The sequence below is a fragment of the Xenopus laevis genome, chromosome 4S (assembly GCF_017654675.1).
Source record: "Xenopus laevis strain J_2021 chromosome 4S, Xenopus_laevis_v10.1, whole genome shotgun sequence".
Lineage (NCBI taxonomy): Eukaryota > Metazoa > Chordata > Amphibia > Anura > Pipidae > Xenopus > Xenopus laevis.
The window spans coordinates 33485927-33500624 of NC_054378.1; the positions used below are offsets into that span (position 1 = coordinate 33485927).

The window sequence follows — 14698 nt, forward strand, 5'->3', positions numbered from 1 at the left end:
CTCCAAGGTGATTTCTAACATGCTTATATTTTACAACAGGGGGTACATTATTTATTATAATAGACACATTTCAGTGAGTCATGTGACAGCAATTCCATCACTCAGCATCAATCATAACTGATGATATCACAAAACACCATTTATAAGGATGGATATTATTGGCTCTTGTGTATTATATTATATTATAAGTTATCGAGGAGTTTCATGATCATATAAAAAAATGAGGCTGAAGGCCGAGTGTTTTTATACAGGTCATGGAACTCCGAGATAACTTCTAATATCCTCATATTTTGCAACTGGGGGTACTTTATTTATTATAATACACACGTTTCAGTGAGTCATGACAGAAATTACATCAGAACTCAAAGTTTATAACTGATGACATCAGAACTCACCGTTTATAAGGATATAATTTACAAGATATTCATGGCTTTTGTGTATTATATCAAAACAGGGGGGTTTTGGGAGCACTCTTAAGGCTTTAAAGTATATATATATATATATATATATATATATATATATATATATATATATATATATATATATATATATATATATATATAAGTATAATAAATGCTATTGCATATGTACCCAAAACAGGGGTTATTTTGTTACAAAGTTATGATCATAAAATTGATAAACCACCATACCACGTCAAGGTAAACCCAGAATGGCGGTCCCTAACTTGTTTTATTTTATTTTTTATGTGCATTCTAGCATTACCTGTAATCAATGTCCGTTGAACGCTGTTTTTTTGGCTTATCAATTTTATGATCATAACTTTGTAACAAAATAACCCCTATTTGGGTACATATGCAATAGCATTTATTATACATATATATATACTTTAAAGCCTTTGGAGTGCTCCCACAACCCCCCTGTTTTGATTTTGTGTATTATATGTGATTATATAGTAAACAGGGCCGGAACTAGGGTTAATGAGAAGAGGCAGGTGCCTAGGGCACAACAAATAGGGGATACCAGGCACATACTTCTTCTCTAGCCTACCCCTAGTCTGGGCCCTTGTGTCTACCAAGTGCCTGCACTTCTGCTCCTCTAAGTGTCAATGTGACTGTTTCCGCATTCCTGTGCATGCTCTATTTCGTGCAAGCGTGCCAGGGAGGTGGTGGGAGGTGCAAATTGGTTGGCCAGCTGCCTTTGGCACCCAACAGGCTTGACCAGCAATTGATAGTAAACTGGGAGAAACCCACAGAAGCCCTGAAAAAAATATTTACATTTTAAGAATGGCCTCACACTCACTTTCCCAATGTTTGCACACACCTCTTATCCTAGAGCACACCTGTGTGGGTAACATGCAAAATCTCTGTGGTTACAGCTCAGAAGTATATCATTTGACTGCAGATCAAGAAGTTTCTGGTTCAAATCCAGGTGTCCCCTTTCTCAACATTAAGTTTAATGGAGAAGGAAAGCTATGGAAGCAGTTTATTGCCAATAGATTAGCTGCAATAGTGCAGGCTAGAATGCTTTTTTACATTGTAATTCTCCTACCGCACACCTGTAGTTCACCAATCCTGCAGTTGGTGGTGCGTTCCTTCCATTGACCCGGCCGGGTCCCTTAGCAACCAATGTGTATAAGAAACGGATCCGCACACACACTGATTAATACAGTCGGGGAATATCCCCTTTTATTCAGCCACCAAAACAAAACATGTTTGGTGGCTGAATAAAAGGGGATATTCCCCGACTGCATTAATCAGCGTGTGTGCGGATCCATTTCTTAAACACATTATTCTGCAGAATGCCTTAACATATCGGAGTAAAAAGATCTAGATGCTCTCTGTTTGTTTAGGATAGGAGCTGCAATGTTAGCTTGGTGTGAAATCACTTCCTGCCTGAGTCTCTCCCTGCTCTGGGCTCAGATTACAGCAGAGATGGGAGGAGGGGAGAGGAGCAAACTGAGCATGCTCACGCCTGGGGCAAGGAGGTGTAAGTTGAAGGCAGGAAGTCTGATACAGAAGCCCATGTGTACACAATAGAAGGAAAGAAATGCAGTGTTTCTTTTGACAGAGGACTCAGAGCAGCACTGGTTTACTGGTATATTTAGGTGGACCTTTTTTGATAAAGCTTACTTAGTTTTAACCTTTCTTTCTCCTATATAAATCAAAGACAGTTGATTCTACTGTAGAGCTGAGTCACAACAGTTACACACAAAATGGTGGGTATTTGAAAGTCTCTGACTGTATGGGTAGTCCATGGGTCCCCAGCTCACCACAGGCTCTTATCTCACCTGCCTCATTTATGACGCAGTTGATCCACCTCAGGAGAGATGTCACTTTCAGCCAACTGTGACATCAGTTCCAGTTCCATGGGTCCTGGGTTGGGTTACAAACGAACAACTTGCAGGTAGAGGCGGGCAGCAGGGTCAGTGGTCTTATCGGGGAACAGGTCTGCTCAACTGGTGCTGTACAGGATTCTGTTGAGTGTTTTTGAATATAGAAATGATTAGCAATTAAAATGCACACTGTTAAATTGTGTTCTTATATTTGAAAATTATATCTTGTTTAACCCTAGGCATGCTGACCACAGACATTGCTAGACAACATGATCTACAGCACTTGCACGCTTCCCCTTCTGTATCAGCACTAGGGGTGCAGAGATTGACGACACTACAAATAAATTGACTTCTGTTCATTTTAATTTATTTGATATGCCTCAATGTGGGCACTTGGATTTGAACCAAGGACCTCTTGATCTGCAGGCAAATGCTCTACCACTGAACTATACCGCCCTCTTGCTAGCAAACTCAAAACACAAATGTGCCATAGATAATGTATATAAAAATGTGTGTATTTATCAATCTACTATTCCCCCACAATATGCACAGGAAAAACAAGGGGATAAAATATTGTTTAAAAAGTTTCTACCCCAGGATATTGGGTCCTAGTGGTGGTGCAGCAGAAATGTCAAAATTGTGTCAGCATACCTTTAAGAAGGGTTGGGCAGGTTAGTGAAAGAATAAAAATCCACACAACCAATATGAGCATAGACATAACATGTATTGATAGTCAGGCTGCATCAGTCTGAAGAACACTCTTCCCAGCTTCTAGCTCTCACAATCTAGACCCAGCATTCTGTTAAAGGGGTGCTTCACTTTTTAGGTTAACTTTTAATATGCTATAGCAACTTTTAAATTGGTCTTCATTATTTAATTTTTATAGTTTTTAAATTATTTGCTTTCTTCTTAAAACTCTTTCCAACTTTCAAATGGGAATCGCTGACCCCATGGTTTGTAAGGCTACAAATGCATTAATATTGCTATATATACTATTGTTATATACTTTTTATTACTCATCTTTCTTTTCAGGCCCTCTCCTATTCATATTCCTGTCACTTATTCAAATCAATGCATGGTTGTTATAGTAATTTGGACCCTAGCAACCAGAATCCCAAACCTGCAAACAGGAGAGCTGCTGAATAAAAAGCTAAATAACTCAAAAACAACAAATAATAATAAATGAAAACTAATTGCATATTGTCTCAGAATATCCCTCTCTATGTCATACTAAAAGTTAATGTAAAGGTGAACCAGGCTTCCAGCAGCAGCATTAGAACCCGTGAAATTAGAGTGGATAAAATGAGCCTTTAAATGTTGCAGTTTATGACCTCACAACTGTAACAATGGTCAGAATATGCCATTCCATACTGTTACTGATAGTATAACCATAGTATTATGAATAGTACCCATAGCATTACTCCAAATGAATTTTCTGTATGAAGCTGGGAAGAGAGTTTTTAATGTAATGCACTACCTACCCTTAGTGAAGAATGAATGGTGTAATTTCCCTGAATGCAGAAGGTGTCTGAGTGTTGGCTTATTACTTCTGTATCCATAATGCCCATTGTACCTGAGCACTGGCAGCTGTGATGGAGCATTACATCCTGTGTAATGCTTTTGGCAGTGTCCTAAGAAGACAGCAAGATAGTAAATGTTAGGAAAGTGATGGATTGAGTGTTGGACTGGAGACCCCAACAGGGTTGGACTGGGCTGGTGGGACACAGGAAAACAGGTGCGCCCTGTCGGGCCAGTTCCGCTATTGACACTGCCTCTCAGACGTCCCTCCCAGCCCCCAACTGCGGCCGCAAAAAGGAGAAAAAGTAAGCACGGAGGGGCCGGGGGGAGGTTGCAGCTGCGGACAGGGGATCAGCAGCCCCCATGGGCCCGAGACCCCCAATCCGACCCTGAACTCCAGGCCCATTGGAAGACCTGACCTTAAGGGCCCAACCGCCACCAACCGAGCCCACCGGGAATTCTATCTGTGCCCTGGTGGCCCAGTTCGAGTTTAATATTACTATCAGACTGGTGAACATATTATGAAAATAAAATGCAACATAAGCAAAAAGAAGGGTAAGGTGCAGAACCTACTGTAGGCCGAACCTGCTTTTTATTACTCCTATTTCTTTTCAGGCCCTCTCCTATTCATATTCCAGTCACTTATTCAAAGCAATGCATGTTTTCTATGGTAATTTAGACCCTAGCAAACAACTGCAAACTGGAGAGCTGCTGAATAAAAAGCTAAATTACTCAAAAACCACAAATAATAATAAATGAAAACTAATTGTCTCAGGACATCCCTCTCGACATCATACTAAAATGTAATGTAAAGGTTAACAACCCCTTCCTGAGGTTCATGTATACAGCCCCCTCTCCACGGATAAAATACTTATCTACAATTCAGCCATTTAGTGAGGTTTACCCTGGTGTTCATGGACACATGTTGCCCTGATATTTTTTCTGGACAGCAGTGGTTTGCCCCTCATACACCATCCATTTAGATTGGTGCAGCCTCTTTCTAGGTATTGGTGTACACTGACCAGCAGTGGTGAGAGCTACCTATAGACCCCGAGATGTCAGATGTAAGTTGGTAGTTGCTTAAAACCTTCTTCACTTGTAGATGACCTTCCAGACAGTGGAATGAGTGGAATGAGTGTTGTCCCTTCCCAGACTCATAGTCATTTATAATCTCATATCTAAAGGCCTCAAAGTTTTTCTTTCTTTCAATATAGGCTTGGTGTGATGCCATGCACCTCAACAAAGAGCAAACCAAACTAAATAAGGTTTGAATACAGTTCCTGCAAGATCCTTTCTAACCATGTTCTAATTATTTGCACCAGATTCTTATTGTAGGTATTGTTAAGATAGTGATAAATGTAGGGGGTACGTATCTTTGCGCGACTTCACAACTGCTGGTTATAGGAATAAAAGACACAATAAATGCTGCTATGGCACAGAAACATACAACAATCACAGACACCTTGTTATATCCCTCTGAGCTATTTACCTTTCCAGTCCTTCTTAATAATTTCCTCACGGTTGGACAAAATACCCTGCTGTATGTGGGTCATGTTGGGCGTTGTGTGGATGGATCCCTGCCCAAAGCTTGAAAGACCTCTCTTCTCTTCCTGATTGCGATCCCTTTCAAGATGAAACCTTTTTCCCAGGGAGCCCTCCTCTGCTTCTCCTTATTCACAAACTTGACCAGATCAGAGTTCTCTGTAGTTTGATGGTCCATGGCTTGGGCTAGTTAAGATTAAATACATATTTTTTGGTTTTCCCTTTTAAAATGCAATATATAATGAATTTCCATACAAGAATCAGAACCAGGCTTTCTTAAATGTAGCGAATGATTCCAGCTAGTCTACTACATATCAAGTTTGGATGAGAAAATACAGAATTTAGGATGCCTTCCAGGATCACTGAACATTAGCATCAAACTTTGAACACTGGAAGCATAGAGCAACAGTTTGTCAATATGCCACAAACAAAATGACTGTGTAATGCTTTCTTGGCCTATTCTGCCAATTAGGAATTAAGGGTGTCCAGCTAGGTAGTGAGCATGGATTACATTGCAAATCCTCACCCAGGGCAGAGCCTTCGCCAAATGGAAGCTTCCCCTTTAAACTGTAGTTGAACTACAACTCACAGGCATTTAAGTGTAATATAGAATAATGGACGCCAGGAGGTTTGTCCGCGCCCAGTTATTAGTGGCATCAACCAGGTCTCCTGCTTTTCTTAGTTTGGTATGAAATAAAAAGGAGACCTTACATTGATGATGCTGCAATCCATCCCATATTTTTTTTACGTCTTCTAGATTTACTTGTCAATTAATTGTGATTTATCTATCCAAAGAGACAGTTTGATTGAGAAAAGGCGGTGTCTGTTAGTCTTTACATAACTGAGGGCACATTTAACAATACAAGTGCACAGCCCTAGGTTGCTTGCATAACATGCATAGAGTGCTGTGTTTGTAAATCTTGCCATAGTTGTGACAGAGTTCTCCTAGTCAATAAGTGCATTTAAGAAACAGTTCAGTGTAAAAATAAAAACTGGATAAATAAAAAGGCTGTACAAAATAAAAAATGTTTATGATATAGTGAGTTAGCCAAAAATGTAATATATAAAGGCTGGAGGGACTGGATGTAGAATAGAACATGAGACTCAGTAGGAAAGACTTTGAGGGAAACCTGCCTCCAGTAGTTCTGTTACCTTCTTGCTCAACATATGCCTTTCCTTTGGTTGTTCATGAAGGGTCTCAAAGTCTCTAGGCTTGCCAGGTACTCTGTCCTTAGGCTCGAATAGAGATTGGTATAAGAAATATAAAACATATCCTCACAGAGAAATTAGATTAAATCTGGAAACTAGTTAGTCAAAAAGTTCTGAAATGGGCAAATCCTTTCTCACAGACTGAGTCTACTAAGTTTTCTATTGTACAGTACTTTGCCATTAACTAAGCATAAATTCATCAGGTATGGGGGCAGATTCACTAAGCTCTGAATTTGCGCTAGCGTCCGCTTCGCTCACATCACAACACTTTGCCAAGCGTAAATTCGCCAGGACAATGCTAATTCCCTAAAATCCGAAGTTGCGTCCAGGGAGCTGAACGCTAGCGAAGTTTCGCTAGCGTTACTGCGGCAAGCAAAGCGAAGTTGCGTTAGCGTTGCATGATTTGTATACGGCGGGAAGTTAAAGTTCAGTGGAAGTATATGTTGCAGCCAATACATTATACTACACAAGGCCAGCAAACCTTAAAGGAGAAAGAAAGGCAAAATTATATACTTATCTCCCTGTAATGTACACCCCAAGGCCTCTTAAATCACTATGGTACCAAGCCACATAGGCCATTCCTCGTTCGGATCGTTTAATTTGTCAGGCAGGCGTCATCTTAGAAAGGTAGCGAACGCTTGCTTCACTTCCTTCTCCGTATTGCGCATGTGCAGGGGAAAAAAAATTGTGTCCCCTCGCAGCGCACCACAAGCACTTGATGCTGACTGTTTGCAGTACAAACTGTAATGAAAAATTAAAGATCGAGCGTCTCCTTAGTTACGTGACGCTTAGAATCTGATTGGGATTCTAAGACTTTGATTAGAGGCCTATTTATGGTTTGCCTTTCCTTTAACAAAATAAAATAGTTATTATATTGCCCTACACATGATCCCAGTGTATAGTTCATGTGCCATATGTTAGGAAATGTAAGGAGGAAGCCGGTTATCCCAGAAAAAATGTACGCTCTTTTGCAGCCTATCACCCTAAAAATGCAAAAAAAAGTGTTTTTTGGGACTTAGAAAAATGTAAAACTATTTTTTGAGGAAGTCCTATCTACTCTATTGCACTTCGCCTGGTGGCGAAGGCAAGTCTGGCGCAAAAGGTAACATTCAGTAAAATACACTTCTTAGTGAATTTGCGTAGTTACATCCCTTTGCCAAAGCGCAACTTCGCCAGGCGTAAGGGAGCGAATTACCTCTAGAGTCTATCTCCTTTGATAGCGAAGTTACACCTGCGCCCCTTAGTAAATCGGCGAAGTAACGAAATGACGTCACGCTGGCAAATTTTCACTAATATTAGTCACTTCCCCCCATGGTGTGTGTGTGTATATATATATATATATATATATATATATATATATATATATATATATATATATATATATACACCATATATATATATATATATATATATATATATATATAGACGCTTTGCAGCTAGTGCACACGGCGAAAAAATCAAATGCCCGTGTGCTGGTTCAAATCAATTACATTGTATGTCAGCCAAAGAACCGCACCAAACAGGACTTGATATAAAGTTTCAAAATACAAAATTTATTTTCAATGTTTCAGCTCCATAACTGGAGCAGTCTTCAGGAACCAAAAGGGGGGTTACTATGAGCACAGTATCCAATTACTCACGTCACTCCTGCATTTTGGCGGGCTATGGGGGATTTAAAACTGCATGTTTGTACACAACATTTTGGTTCCTGAAGACGGCTCCAGTTATGGAGCTGAAACGTTGAAAATAAATTTTGTATTTTGAAACTTTATACCAAGTCCTGTTTGGTGCGGTTCTTTGGCTGACATACTATATATATATATATATATATATATATATATATATATATATATATATATATATATATATATATATATATATATATATATATATATATATATATCTTCCACTGAATAATAATCATGATACAAAAAAACATGTAAGATATTTTGAACTTTTACTGCTGTAACACACACTTCATCCTAGAAGTCACTACGTTTTGCATAGATTTACTGCTTCTGCAGCTTAATCCCACTAGTAGGTGCTGCTTCTGCAAACACACGTCAGATGGGCACCATATGTTGGACATATTACGCAAACAAGCTTTAGTGAAACATGTAAAAGCGTGGCACTTGGTGTACAAATCACGTTTTTTTACATTGAATCTTCAAAAAGTGTTTTGTGTTTTGAAGAAAACATTTTTCTAACCAGACTAGTTTAAGATTAATTTACCATATCCTACTACATAGCAAAAATTAATAAAAATATTTTGATACAGAACAAAAAAGTCTCTGTAATTTTAGGGGCCCAGGATAGTCCCAACCAGGCAAAGCATGACGATACACAGGACCAAAGATAATCAGTAAGAGAAGCAAACACACACAACTGCATTTAATGGTTTATGGAAAATTAGGTGCTGTGCAGAGCAGAATTATTATCTGTATTACTATTATCACATCATTAACCCTTTCCCTGCCAGCCGTTTTGTCCTAGATGCGAACATCTACTGATCTACTGCAGTGATCCCCAACCAGTAGCTCGTGAGCAACATGTTGCTTCCTAACACCTTAGATGTTGCTCTCAGTGGCTTCAAAGCAGGTGCTTATTTTTGTATTCCAGGCTTGGAGGAAACTTTTGGTTGCATAAAAACCAGTTGTATTGCCAAATAGAGCCTCCTGTAGGCTGCCAGTCCACATAGGGGCTACCAAATAGCCAATCACAGCCCTTCGTTGGTATCCTCTGGAACTATTTTCTTGCTTATGTTGCTCCCCAACCCTTCTTACATTTGAATGTGGCTCATGGGTGAAAAAGGTTGGGGATTCCTGATCTACTGAACGCGGCAATACCAAATATATATAGTTTTATGGAGATTTCTCACTTGTATAGCTCAAAATCTACAAGCAGTACAAAACCAAATTTCCAAAGCAACGCTCCCCAAACAGCATACTTTTGATTTCAAGGCCAAACATTCCGCTAACAGTAGGTTTACCCTAGAAAACTACCCATTACTAGAAAGAACAGATTCTGGTGATTCAAAAATGGGTAAAAATATCTTTGTACTCCAAACTACCAAGTTGCAATTGTTTCCTAAAGTTATAATGTTTTATAGAAATTGGTGAATTTTTTGAAAAATGACCTAAAAGTTTCCACTCTACAGCAACATATCTCCCACACATCATTAGGTATCAATGTAAAACACCCAAATATGAAAGCCTGGGGTCCACTGAACAGTTTGATGCCCAATATGTATAGGTGTACCCAAGCACATGGCATAGGGGGCCCCAAAAGGAAGACCCCCCGTTTGTTCTGTCATTTGAGATACTGCAAAATCAACACATTTACATTGTTTTGGGGGGCTGCAAAACAATAATAAAAAGTACATTCACCCCAGAAAACCATATATTTTCGGAAAGTACACATTCCCACGAATCTAAATGTCTTTGTACTCCAAAGTACCAATTTTGGTGATTTTGGTGACATTTCCAAAAATCACCTCAAAATTTCCAACCTGCAGCATCGTATTTCCCACATACTTTTAAGTATCAAGATAAATCACCCCAAATATGAAAGCCTAGGGTCCTTTGAACAGTTTGATGCCCAATATGTATAGGTGTACTCAAACACGTGGCATATAGGGGCCCCAAAAGGAAGACCCCCATATGGTCTGTCATTTCAGATACTGCAAAATCAATACATTTACATCGTTTTGGGGGGCGGCAAAGGTAGAAAAAAGTACGTTCACCCCAGAAAACCATATATTTTCGGAAAGTACATAATCCCACGGATCTTAATTGGGTATGCATGTCTTTGTACTCCAAAGTACCAAGCCACAAACCATTCCTAAATTTAGTGATTTTGGTGACATTTCCAAAAATCACCTCAAAATTTCCAACCTGCAGCATCGTATTTCCCACATACTTTTAGGTATCAAGGGAAATCACCCCAAATATGAAAGCTTGGGTCCCCTGAACAGTTTGATGCCCAATATGTACAGGTGTATCCAAGCACGTGGCATATAGGGGCCCAAAAAAAAGACCCCCATTTAGTCTGTCATTTCAGGTACTGCAAAATCAACACATTTACATCGTTTTGGGGGGCGGCAAAGGTAGAAAAAAGTACGTTCACCCCAGAAAACCATATATTTTCGGAAAGTACACATTTCCCTGAATCCAAATTGGGTATGCATGTCTTTCTATTCCAAAGTACCAAGCCGCAAACCATTCCTAAATTTGGTGATTTTGGGGACATTTCCAAAAGTCACTTCAAAATTTCTACCCTGCAGCATCGTATTACCCACATACTTTTAGGTATCAAGATAAATCACCCCATATATGAAAGCTTAGGGTCCTCTGAACAGTTTGATGCCCAATATGTATAGGTGTACCCAAGCACGTGGCATACATGGGCCCCAAAAGGAAGACCCCCATATGGTCTGTCATTTCAGGTACTGCAAAATCAACACATTTACATTGTTATGGGGGGGGGCAAAAGTAGAAAAAAGTAAGTTCACCCCAGAAAACCATATATTTTCGGAAAGTACACATTCCCCTGAATCCAAATTGGGTATGCATGTCTTTCTACGCCAAAATTCCAAGCCGCAAACCATTTCTAAATTTGGTGATTTTGGTGACATTTCCAAAAGACACCTAAAATTTCTACCCTGCAGCATCGTATTACCCACATACTTTTAGGTATCAAGATAAATAACCCCAAATATGAAAGCCTAGGGTCCTCTGAACAGTTTGATGCGCAATATGTATAGGTGTACCCAAGCACGTGGCATACAGGGGCCCCAAAAGGAAGACCCCCATATGGTCTGTCATTTCAGGTACTGCAAAATCAACACATTTACATTGTTATGGGGGGGGGGCAAAAGTAGAAAAAAGTAAGTTCACCCAAGAAAACCATATATTTTCGGGAAAGTACACATTGCCACGAATCAAAATTGGGTATGAATGTCTTTGTACTACAAAGTACCAAGCCGCAAACCATTCCTAAATTTGGTGACATTTCCAAAAGTCACGTCAAAATTTCTACCCTGCAGCATCGTATTACCCACATACTTTTAGGTATCAAGATAAATCACCCCAAATATGAAAGCCTGGGGTCCTCTGAACAGTTTGATGCCCAATATGTATAGGTGTACCTAAGCACGTGGCATATACGGGCCCCAAAAAGAAGAACCCCCATTTGTTCTGTCATTTCAGGTACTGCAAAATCAACACATTTACATAGTTTTGGGGGGTGGCAAAGGTAGAAAAAAGTACGTTCACCCCAGAAAACCATATATTTTCAGAAAGTACACATTCCCCTGAATCCAAATTGGGTATGCATGTCTTTCTACTCTAAAGTACCAAGCCGCAAACCATTCCTAAATTTGGTGATTTTGGTGACATTTCCAAAAATCACCTCAAAATTTCTACCCTGCAGCATCGTATTACCCACATACTTTTAGGTATCAAGAGAAATCACCCCAAATATGAAAGCCTAGGGTCCTCTGAACAGTTTGATGCCCAATATGTATAGGTGTACCCAAGCACGTGGCATATCGGGGTCCCAAAAGGAAGACCCCCATATGGTCTGTCATTTCAGGTACTGCAAAATCAACACATATACATAGTTTTGGAGGGGAGCAAAGGTAGAAAAAAGTACATTCACCCCAGAAAACCATATATTTTCGGAAAGTACACATTCCCGCGAATCCAAATTGGGTATGCATGTCTTTGTACTCCAAAGTTCCAAGTCGCAAGCCTTTCCTAAATTTGGCGATAAAGGCAACAGTTTTTACATTTTTGAAAATTGCCTAAAAATATTGCAATTGGCCGCATTTTTCTCACCCAATTTCTTACATACAATTGTAAAACACCATAAATACTGATGCCAAGGGTCAACTAAACCTTTTGATGCCCAATATGTATTGATATACCAAGGCAGCTGACATGTGCGGACCCCAAATGAAAAACATGCATATGATTTTTCTCTGCTGCCGATTCGCCTTCTGTGAACATAGACCCTTGACTTCATATTATGTGCCTCAAGACCCTCCTAACAGCAAAGACCCCCCCAAAACCATATATTTTTGGAAAGTACATATTCTGACGAATCTAAAAAAGATAAAGACGTCTTTCTACACCAAACTGCAAAGCTTTTCTAAACGTAGAGGTTTTTACAACATTTCTGAAAATCGCCTAAAATTGTTGCAGTTTGCAGCATTTACTGACACAATGTTTTACGTATAAAGAAAAATCACCCTAAATATGAACGTCAGAGGTCTACTGAATAGTTTGATGCCCAATATGCATAGATTTACCAAAGTATGTGGCGTGTACGGACCCCAAATGAAAAACATGCATATGAATTTTCACGCTAGCCAACTAAGCTGCAGAAAAGAGAGCCCTGATACTTTTTGTTATTGAAAACTTAATAAAAAGAGATTTAACAAGAAAAGAGAGCCCTAACTGTGCGTTATGTGCCGTAAGACCCCAAAACTGTAAATAGACCCCCAGAAAACTATATATTTTTGGAAAGCATATATTCTAGTGAATCAAACTAAGTAAAATAAATCTTTCTATACCAAAGCACCAAACAGCAAAACTATACTAAAGATACATAAGGAACAATAATGCATGGATAAAATTGCAATAAAACCACAAAAATAGTGTAAATCAATTAAATAACAAAATAATTGATCCGACAGCATAATTAGTGGCCGAAATCGATTATCCAATAGTCTCGCTGTCAAAATAACATGTTTTTAGGCAAAACAAACGGTACAATAAGTAAAAAAAAAAACCACCAGTTTGTGAGTTTTTGTTATACATATGTATTTGTGCACTTCTAAAAGTTGTCTGAGTGTGCAAATACATGTAAATAAGTGTACAAAAGGGACCAAGTGTGCTAAAATAAAAAAATTAAAAATTCCAATCTTTACTAAAATGTTTGTGTAAGTGTATAAATGTACTGTAAGTATGTGTAAGTGCAGGTAAGTGTGTAAAAAAACGTGCACTTACCGTTTTTTGTAGCAGGAGGATCGCTGGATCCGAAGGAGGACTCCAAGGCAGCGTGTCAGCAGAGTTACTGCGCAGCAGGAAGTGAGTGGGCGGGTTGTGCGACGTAGAGCAGGTAAGGAAGCAGCAGCAGCACTTCCATTGCGCTTCTGCTACTTTGAAGTCGGATCTGCACAATCGCGTCGCAGATCCGACTTGACAGCCCCCCAGCCACGTTGTCCAGGGGGCTATCTACCCTCCTGACTCTCTGCAGAGGCGGCAAAAGCCGCCAAAGCAGAGAGCAGGGCTCAGCTGCAGGAGAACGTATAGTGTACGTTCTTGGCAGCCTGAGCCCTGAACTGCCAGCACGTACGCCATACGTGCTTGGCGGTTAAAGGGTTAAGGGAACAGTTCACTGTAAAAATAAAAAATAGGTAAATAGACAGGCTGTGCAAAATAAAACATGTTTCTAATATAGTTAGTTAGGCAAAAATTTTAAGTATAAAATCTGTAGTGAGCAGATGTGTAACATAACAGAACAGAATAGCTCTATAACTCTGAGTTAGGGTTCAATTTGAAGGGGGGCCACATGGGACATAACTGTTCAGTAAGTTTGCAATTGATCCTCAGCATTCAGCTCAGATTCAAATGCAACAGTTATGACCCCCCCCTCAAGTCACTGGTTACTGCCTGGTAAACAATCAGCGGAAAGCAAGAGAGCAGCAAAGCAGGAAGTAGTGTTCTGGCAATTATGTTACACATCCAGTCAGTCCAGCCTTTATACCTTACATTTTTGGCTTACTAACTTTATCAGAAACATTTTTTTATTTACCTAGTTTTTATTTTTACACTGAACAATTCCTTTAAGACATATATAAAATACACCTTTAGACTCTGAGGCAACAAAACCAGGACTGGAACTAGGGGCAGTGCAATTGTGGGGCAGCAGGGAAAGAAGCAAGTTGAAAAGAGCAGACAGGGGGCCATGAGGGCCTATTGGTGGGAGAGGGGGTGCATTGTGTGGACCGGGAGATATTGGGGCGTGAGGACACTGGATCAAGTAGAATTGCCCTGAAAGAAATGCTACTTAGTCCGGGTCTGAACAAATAAGAAACATAGGGGCATTCTCATTATGGTGTTGGAAAGTATT

At 39.6% G+C, this 14698-nt stretch overlaps 1 non-coding gene and 1 pseudogene across 1 annotated transcript; both read right to left on the minus strand.

The window, feature by feature from the left end:
• Positions 1-2679: 2679 nt before the first annotated feature.
• On the minus strand, positions 2680-2750 carry trnac-gca. The gene has a single exon. It is a non-coding gene; the product is annotated as a tRNA-Cys (tRNA).
• A 1026-nt stretch (positions 2751-3776) lies between these two features.
• LOC108714964 lies at positions 3777-5533 on the minus strand (annotated as a pseudogene).
• Positions 5534-14698: the final 9165 nt, after the last annotated feature.